The 10,020-nt window shown below is 39.6% G+C and overlaps 1 long non-coding RNA gene across 1 annotated transcript; it reads left to right on the top strand.

Annotated features, from left to right (window-relative positions):
- Positions 1-563: 563 nt before the first annotated feature.
- Positions 564-7,829, top strand: LOC139114513 (uncharacterized). The gene is made up of 5 exons (XR_011547882.1): positions 564-682; positions 3,851-3,938; positions 4,723-4,929; positions 6,700-6,819; positions 7,322-7,829. It is a non-coding gene; the product is annotated as an uncharacterized lncRNA (long non-coding RNA).
- The last annotated feature ends 2,191 nt before the right edge of the window (positions 7,830-10,020 follow it).

Genomic DNA, 10,020 nt, shown 5'->3' with positions numbered 1-10,020 from the left:
CAATAAAACTGCTCACACTAATTAGTTTCAGCTGTAGCCAGCTGGCAGATTGGTGTGTATGTTGTTATAACTGGGCAGTTTCTGTTTCACCTGTGGCCACTTTAGTGTTGACCAAGGTTACTTGATACAGACACAAAATTCTGCTTGTCCAAAGGCAAAACTAGCTCTGTCTGGGGTTGTAAATGAGAGTTTGAGATTGGCACCCTGTGTTCAAGATTCAGATACAGTGTAACATTACCATGCACTGGTCCATGTACAAATCTTGTTTATTTCAACTTCCCCAGACAAACTGTCTGCATGGGACATACAATGTTGTCTACTTTGTCAGCTGGCACAGCTGAAACTAATTAGTGTGAGCAGTTTTATTGCAGTTCACTGCAGTAGCTCAGTACTTTAGCAATTCTCTTGTTGTGTGTTGTATCCAGACACTCAAATGAGTCGGTTCTTCTTATCTACAATGTTATCAAGAAACCTTGTGCGCCACTTATAAAAAAGTAAACGTAATGTATATGAGACTGTCCAACCATCCTTTTTTTGTGTAAACCTGTAAACCAATAAGAAGCGTTGCTCCAAGAAGATACTGGGTAGTCGACAGGTGCGGCACCAGTCTTTCCTGTGGTCTCTCTGCTGATCCCTGCATTATCCGAACCTGTACAGAGGACCACACAAGGACGAAAAAGATGTGAGTAACTGCAAATATCTCTTATTATAACGTTTTTGAATTGGGCTTGTTGAAAATGCAAGTTAGGAAACAAACGTTATTCAAATGGTCATATTACTGCAGTTTATGTAATATTAAGACAGCGAAAGGTAATGAAAACGCGTGGTATCGGACGATACATTCAAACGTTGCATGTTTGCCAGTTGTATGCTCTGTTGGTTTTAATTCAGTCGACAGAGTGAGAAACTGAAGATTCGTATTCAGAGTTCCTTCTCCGAACAATGTTAATTATTTTTTCTTGAAAGTAACAGATACAGGTATCACTGGCAAATCTTGTTTTCCCTCTGAGCTTCTCCATATTTTCATGGCTGAAAGAAACAACGTATCTATCAATGGAGTAGGTATCAACAAGTTCACAGGATCTCGTAGGAACTATTCGTGTCTCTATCCGTGGAAGATCGGGTGATGGAGACACTTTAGACTGGCAATTTCCACCCTAACGCTCTCGAGTGGATAGCTTGCGAAATCCGTTGACGCAAATACGAGTGGTGCCTATGTCCGGCTTAAGTCGTGGGTTGCAGCAACAGAGATTTTATTTACAATCGCCATACATTTCTTTCACTTTTGTTTTGATCATTTCACTCGGAGCTAACTGAAATAATATACGGGGTACCAGCACTGTATTTGGCAAGCTATCTAAAAGAAACATTTTGCTGGGGGGACTTGCCATCGTACCTGGTACGGTAAGTCGATCTTGGAGCACTGTGCAAAAAAAGACTTACTGCTTCAGCTCAAATTTGCTTGCTCAAAAGTTCGTAAATAACCATGTGATTCCTTTCACCACTAGACTTTATGATGTGTCAACATTCAGTTTCATTGCCCATTTTGAACATTTAAGTTAGAAAGCGCCTCGGGAGCAGACATTCAGACTCTCAAACGTTTACAATTCTTTTCAGATCTACCACTTGTGGGGGTTTATTCTAAAGCTATTGGTATGAGAAACAGTTTTATTGTCTTGGTTTTCCGAAAATCGATAATTTTATTTTCCCTTATAGACTTAACACAGGAATGGTGGCCATTTTCAATTTCAAATATCCGTAAATCTTGGGTTATTTGTTTTTCTGGTACCAACATTTGCTCGGTGCCCCCGATTTTAATTGATTTTGAAAGCGAATGGTTGAAAGATTCCCTGAGGAAAGTTTGAGCAAAAGTTTAGCTTTCACTTTTGAGGCGCATACTACCTTAAGGCTCGTCCATGAGACGTATTAAGTTATTTGTGTACTGTTCTGGCTATTATGTGCGAAACCACAGTAAGGAGACAAAATTGCCCTTCGCCAATGAAGTGTTTGTCAAATCAATGCAAGTGCACCGCCTACTAAATCCGGCCTAATCTTGTTCTACTGTTATTCGTGAACTTGACCATTCCGTCACAGTCACGCTACGCGAACACTCAGGCACGCCGATCTTCGCTGGCCAAACACGACCCTCCCTTAAAACATCTTGCTGGAGACTTTACTACGCTGACCAAGCCAGGCCATGCGGTGCATACCGGACGGCGAGATACTCTGTGCGCAGGTATTCATGTATGACTTAAGATCTGTCAGTAGAAACACAGTCCCTCCACACACGTGGAGGGATGTGTTCGAAAGTAACTATGGCAGACTTTATCTTAACGGAGAAGAATTATGGAGACAAACACATAACTTTGTCGTGTTCAAAATCGTTGATAATATATCCCTGTCAGAGTATTGGTTTCACTTAAGTAGTCTAGAGGCTATAATGACGCTGACAGTAACACATAACAACATACATGGTGGTACCATAGCAACCGGTCGGAAGCAAGCTGCACCGTGCAGTCAAGCAAAACCATGATTTTGAATGTAGTGGGTTTTGCCGTTGAGTATTTGAAATATGAAATATTTTATTCATGCAATGCTGACGTTATATTATGGCTGTCATTTGACAACGAGAATATACACTTAAAATAGTACGGTGAAATATCAGAAATCGCAGTTGCAGGGAATTTACTGTAATCTTGTTTCAAACGGGGTCGTGAAGGCCCCGTAAACGGCTGGCCGCATTTCTTAAGTAACACGCCAAGAACAGGATGACTGAAAGGTCTGTGCAGGTCTTGAAGTCACCATGCCTCATAAATATTGAAAGTCGGCCAGTATTTCAGTATTTCCCAGACAACCGATATGTCACTCAAGTTATACTACCCGGAGATGGAAAGTTCACCACGGCGCCAAACCTCTTTTGAAAACTTTGGTGGTGCGCCCCCCACATTTTCGCAGTTTCGTCCTGCAAAATGTGTTCAAGGACAAACTATCAAAGTGCTTGCCAATGATTTCACTCCGACACGATGACAGCAAACACTGCAGGTGTATGCTTATCCGGCTTGAAAAGAAATTACGTCAAAATTAATCATGCTTTCTCGTGGTCATGTGATGAGTATGAGTGCATTTCAAACAAAAGATATATTTATGCGTTATTGCAGAACCTATACTCTAACATCATAGTAATTGACATATATGGGCACGCATAACTACAATATGATCAAATTACCGCCAATCAGCGAGCTTTGTTTTACATATTTGACGAGGCAAGGCGCTGAGGATCGACTTATTCTAAAATCCATATGCTGCAATTTTGCTACCTTCAGAGGACATTGCGAGAATATTTTGCAGTAATGTTATACAGACATCTCTTACGCTCATTTTTATTCGTACATATGTACTTATACACACATAATAGATACATACATAGATATATGGATACATACACAGATACATACTTAGATACATACATAAATACATACATAGATACGTAGATACATGGATACATAGATACATACATAGATACATAGATACATAAATGCATGCATACATACATAGATACATACATAGATACATAGATACATACATAGATACATACATACATAGATACATACATACATACATACATACATACATACATACATACATACATACATACATACATACATACATACATACATACATACGTACGTACGTACATACATACATACATACATACATGCGTTTGCACGTACAGTGCATGCATGAAAGACGTATTATGACTATCTAAAATCAAGGAATACAATAAGGGACATAGGCAATCGTTATCAATCATGTTCATCCTTCTAAATGACTATCATCCATTGTTTGTTAGGAAGTATTTAATCGGATGTCTCTGCGCGCTGGTTTTTAATCTCCTGCTTCTGAAGGGCACAAGTGGACAGACAAACCAACTGTAGCAGGTAGGTAGTCATTGAGTTATTCGGGATATGTATGGAAAATCCAAAAGCGTTTCACATGATATCAGTTATTCTAAGTATTGTGAAATAAGTAAGAAAGTCTATCGAATGTCAAACAAAGTATCGTCTAAAAGTAAAATAAAGTCTAGTATGTTTGTTTGTCATGATTATTTGATATTCTGAACAATAAGGCAGTGAAAAAGAAAGTTTGAAGTGAAGTGCCTAATGAGTAAAACCTTTGATGATAAAATTCTTTATTGAGGTACATAAAAGGTTTGCAGCAGTTTACCAGAAGTTGTTGCATCAACATACGATGAAGCAGTACAGTTCGGGATCATTTGGGGCAATACAGAGATTATTGACTCCAAAACCGCCCATACACTGTTCACATTATGCATCAAATTTCCACAAGATAATCTTAAATTTTACCGGGAATTGAAATGTATGTTTTTCTTGCTTTAAACAACGGTACCACGGCTTGTCTTAATTTTACAATATTGAATGTGAGTCTACGAGTCTGAATATTAATGAGATTGGAAATTTTCAAGTTCTTTTGCGAACCAAATTGTCAGTATGACACCGCAACAATAGGTGTCCGTATAGTTAACATGCTTTTTTAGTAATGTTAAAGCTAAACCTTCCTCAGAAAAGGAACACCCGATATTCGTCAATATTTGAAGGTCTTACTCGCTCTCAAAATTACATTGTTGTCAATAATGTGACTTGTAGCTTTTATGGCGCGAGAGACAAATTTTCATCACCGCGTTTCCATCTGTTTGAAAAATAGAGACATCGCCGGTGGCAACGACAGATGTGGCAATAATGCCTGTAGTAACGACGGCTGTCAACGGCGGGCCAAGCAGTCAGGCTCCATCAGGTCAGACAACCGGTGGCTCGCAGCAGACCAATGGACAACCAAGTGCTATGACGTCAAGTAATAATGGTGATGACTCAACTACAAACGATACGGTCGTCTCCACCGTCGCCCCAACAGGTAACTTGACAGTACTTTTGAAAAGATATTTTTAGCTCACATTTGGTGTACCAATGTGAGGTTATCGTATAGGCTGAATCAGTCATTTGCATCTGATTTGCATGTCTGTATGTCTGTATATTTGTGGGTATGTGCGGATATATGTCCGTCACACACAAAGGCTCCCATACTGCCAAAGCTACCATCTCAGTATTTGGTGTACAGGTAGATGCAGGGGTTGAGATGTGAATTTGTTCAAATGAACACATAAGTGTCAAAAATGTGCAAATGAGGTAAGAAAAAGTGAAATCCTGCAAATGTGCAGGAGGCATGGCAGTGAGAAACAGGCCAACTCCACTGATCTTGACTCATTCCTGTCATTGTTTATGAACTGTTACATATTAACAGACCAGCTGCAACCATAGACAGTAGATGGGGGAAGACCGTTTATACTAAACTAAGAGGGGCTTGTTTCTGCTATGCATGTTGCTAAAGTTGACCTCCAGTACCTACAGTTAGACCTTAATTACTTTTGTCATTCTTGTTTTTTCTGGTTTAAATATTTCTTGTTGTTTTCTGGTTGTACTGTGCAGAAATCATTGCCATAACATCAACGTAGAATTTTCCTCCACTGAACAGATAGAAACAACATTTATTGTTGATCATTGGTAACCCATACTGGTATATACCAATTCTGATCAAATTTGAGCGACACCGTATAATTGCGATATTTGTTTTGGAAACCTGCCGTATTCATAATGCAGAATTTGAGAAAATGCTAAGCAAAAGCAGGCATAAAGCAAACATAATATGCTGCAACGCTTACTGTTTTCCAGTTCAAAGAAACATTCAGATATATTCAGTATGACACAAGTTTTTATTGTGTTTACTACTTAGAGTGCAAGTTTTAGGAAACCCCAAATGAGTTCTGACGGATACGAGGAAGCGCACGATTGATATCAACCAATATATAGAAGCACATGCATTTAATCCTCATGTTCAGATGTAATATCGTGACGTGTGTATCTCAATCTTGTGGGCAAAATGATTATTCATGAATTTTTGCTCATTAATGCAACACAAACCTCAAAGAACAGTTGAAACATTGATGATTGCAATTGTAAGAGAATGATGCGTTTGTTGAGAAACGTTATACAAAGCTAGCTTCTTCTTAATTCCTTGATTATGAAGACAGAATGTCATCTCTTCAGTTCCTTCCAATTTCCAGTGTTTACACATAGTTTTAATTCTTTCTGACGTGACTCATCTCTAACCAATCAAAGTCAAAGACACTTCTTACTTTCCCGTCAAAACAGGCTATATCACAGCCTGAATTAGCCACTTTACTTTAGTATAAGTTTACGCACAGCATAGTGTATGTGTATGCGTATACTCAGAGCGCATCGCTCACCACTGGATTTGGTCGTCACTTATCCATCCACTGATACATTATATTACTGTAGCAGTAGTTCATCGTAGCAGTAGTAATAAAGTTTGAAGAAATACAGCCGACGCCTCAGTCTCCATCACTTGAACTCAAAAGATCCTGCTTCGTAAACATTCCACTCAGCGTTTTTTGACCTCGCACTTTGAATATCACGTTGGATCGCACGTCTCAAGACCATGGCCGGGATGGGCCCAGGACTACATGTTACTTGTCAAGAATGCGCTTCATTGATGTTCATACATGCCCCTCTCAAAGTTAACTCTCTCTCTCTCTCTCTCTCTCTCTCTCTCTCTCTCTCTCTCTCTCTCTCTCTCTCTCTCTCTCTCTCTCTCTCTCTCTCTCAGTGACTCAGGGTTCTGGTTCGGAGTTGATCCGATCTGTTGGCTTGGTTATTCTGTTACTGACGTCTCTATTACCTATGGCGGTGCAATTCTGAGCAGTTCAAGCGTGGCGACAGTCATTTGGTGAGCTGAGTCATCGATTGTTCATCAGTTTCCATTTTTCAAGTTTTGTTATTACTTAAATCACTCACCTTTGCAATTGATTGAGTGAGTCACGTGTAGTCAACTTGAAACTTCATAATAATGACTTTCAGTGTCTGAATTCATAAGACGCCATTATAACAATCTTTTCTCATAGTCGACTTGAGAACGTCATCTTTCCGATGCCCAACTTACATGCCTGGTTTTTGCACACGCTTTAATACCACCTGTTGTAATGGACGACTCGCTCGTTGGTTTTAGATTACCGATGTAAAAAGGTGTCACCCTCCACGATGTTTGTGTCGGAATTCTCCATCGAAAACAAACAATTAAATCAAAATATTTCCCTTTGCGCATGGGTACCGACGCCGAGACTAGAAAACAACCCAAGAGCATCGGTTACCCATGTTATTTCGAACTGTTACAGTCAACTCAAAGAAACACTCCATGCATGAACATGCCTATTTTGTTCTATTTATTTCAGTACACATGGTACAACTGTTGACGCCTGACCGTATTTGAAACCTCAAACAAGCTAATCTGTCTTGGAGATGATGGCTGTTAGGTCGACTCTGATGATTTTGTACCGTGTCCTGACTGTCGGCGGCGCAACAGTACTGCTATCCGTAAAATCCTTGTTTTGCTCTGAGAGTTTTTGTCGTGTTGTGCAACTACAATGACACTGATGATGTGTTCGCCCTGGCTTTCAACTTGTGTGTGTGACTTTGAGCTCCGGTTTGACTCAGTTGCCTTTGTATATAGTACTTGTAATTATTAATGGTTGAAATCTTTCTTGTACCCAATAACTTTTAAGTATTGACCGACAAGTTGTTTGAAGTGACAAGCTAATGTTTTCTTTAAATGTACGATAAACTAGACTCTATTTATAAGTACACGAATTTTTCACTTTACTGTAAATGTGTGTACAGTGGAGCTGCCGCTCTAATTTCTATGATAAAGTTAATAAAGTTTGTCATTTCATTCGAGATTGACATCTTGCTGCCTTTTGACTTGTTGCTTGTGTTCACGAACGGTTTCATTGCGTGCGGGATTGTTAATGTTTTCTCGGATCAGCGGACGGGTAACGCGGAGGACGAAAATCGTATTCTCTGGTCCGCCGGCAACTTTAAAATGTCCAGTGCACGGACAAGGAGTAGGGTTTGTTTTGTTTTGTTTTGTTTTTGTTTTGTTTTTTTTTGGGGGGGGGGTTCAGGGTGGAAGGGTAAGGCATGCAGTTTGAAGCTTTTTTGGCGACGGGGAGGAGTTAAACGGGTTAAAAACAGGGAGGCCTCTTGGCAAGGAGTGCAGATACCACAGGGCGGCGAGAAAATGAAATCATAGGGGAGGATAAATGCTGATTTCTCTTCTCCAAACTTTTATCTTTTTTAAATACGTTAGGAAAGCAGTTTAAATGCACTTTTGAAACACAACTAAAAACCATTTCTAGAAAGCGGCTAATATACTGCCGCTATACATTTATGTTGGCTTCTAAATCTATCAAACAACTGAGTGACTTCACGATATCAAATTCTGCCTGTGGGGGCGTGATTATTGTATCGGTGTACATTGCATAAATAGGAGAGCCTCACACAGAATAGTGTAAATATATTTTAATTGTTCAATAACCGCATTGACTGAGATGCTTTATATTCTTTTACCGTTTCAAAATGTTGTATGCCAGCCTTGATAGTTTTGACCTTGGAAATAACTACCTTCACCCCCAAAACGCCAGTTAACGTTATTTGCTGGCCAGTTGGTTAGACACCGGTGTTTTTGCAACAGAAGGCTTGATTAGCAATGGCAAATATTCTTGCAAGCAATGATAGTCCTCGTTAGTGATAGTGAATAAGGAATGAATGAAAGTAAAGAAATATGGGAATTGCTTGGATTGAAAACGTGAAATTTCGGGAAAACTCTAAAACGAAGGGGGTAAGGATGGAACTGTAAAATGAAGGGGAAGGGCTTGTGAGATGAAAAGGGTTAAAGGGTTGGACTCTGAAACGAAAAGAAGGAAGGGAGGGTACACACCTACCTGGATGGCCGGTAACTTTCCCGATGCCCTGAAGGGGTCATGATATGACCGTAAAATAAATCGTAAAATGAAGAGAGAAGGGCGAGGGAGATGAAGAGGGGTTAAAGGGTAGGACTCTTAAACGGAGGGAGGGGGGGCGATAGAGTACATATACCGACCTGGAAGGTCCAATAACTTTCTCTGATTCCATGAAGGGGTCATGATATTCACACCATTATTATAAAATGCTTTTGATAAAAATACGGAAAAAGTAAAATAATGTCCTGCCACTTAATGAATTATTTTGTTGATAGAAGGCGGGCGGTCATTTGAGTACAATGCAGGATAGATAGGCATCATGACTAAATTAAAGGAGGAAATAATTCTTACCGATACCCTGACGGGGAAATGATGTTCGTGGGGAAAGTGAAATATCATTCTTACATTCTAGGAAATTATTTGATTGGCAGAAGGCGACCTTTGTGTGCAATGCAGGATATACAAGCATGATATTGAAGAGGTCAATAACTTTCACCAATGCCCTGAAGGGGCGGATATGATATTCACAGAAGTATAAGGTATAGACTTGGTTCAAGTCTATGATTTGTGCATTTTTTGCTATAATAATATAATAACTGTAATAACTGTACTGTATTTGACAGTTTCCTGCAGATAGCAATGGAATGATGTATTCCATAAGGGGGACTTAAGGGGATTGAAAAAATCCCGAATAAAGTTTATTTTGTTACTTGGAAACAGTACAGTTTATGGTTATCACTGTGACTGTATATCCCAGTCCATAGGTTTGGAATCTTAATCATTGTACGCGTATAGAGAATTAGAACTATACCGAAGCTAAAAGTGTACAATTCAAATATTATTCGCTTCTGACGCCTGACCATATCTGTACTCGATAGCCAGCCCGGCCATCTTTAAGACATTGGTCAAGTTGTTATACCCACGGCATAATTTCTCCATTTATCTATATCCTTATGCAGTGGAGCGTCTTTAGCTCAACTGTCCATATGATCTATCGATCAAATAGACAGACATCGACCATTTTAAAACGCGGTCTTACGCGCGCAGCAAAATGAGGATACTTGAGGCAAACTTCTTTCTTCGGTATTTGTCGTGCTTGCGCCCTAAAATCGAGAGTTTTCGGAATGGCGAAA

The sequence above is a fragment of the Ptychodera flava genome, chromosome 16, assembly GCF_041260155.1.
Source record: "Ptychodera flava strain L36383 chromosome 16, AS_Pfla_20210202, whole genome shotgun sequence".
Classification (NCBI taxonomy): domain Eukaryota; kingdom Metazoa; phylum Hemichordata; class Enteropneusta; family Ptychoderidae; genus Ptychodera; species Ptychodera flava.
The sequence above is the reverse complement of the archived record's forward strand: the minus strand, read 5'-3'. Positions and strand labels throughout refer to the sequence as shown.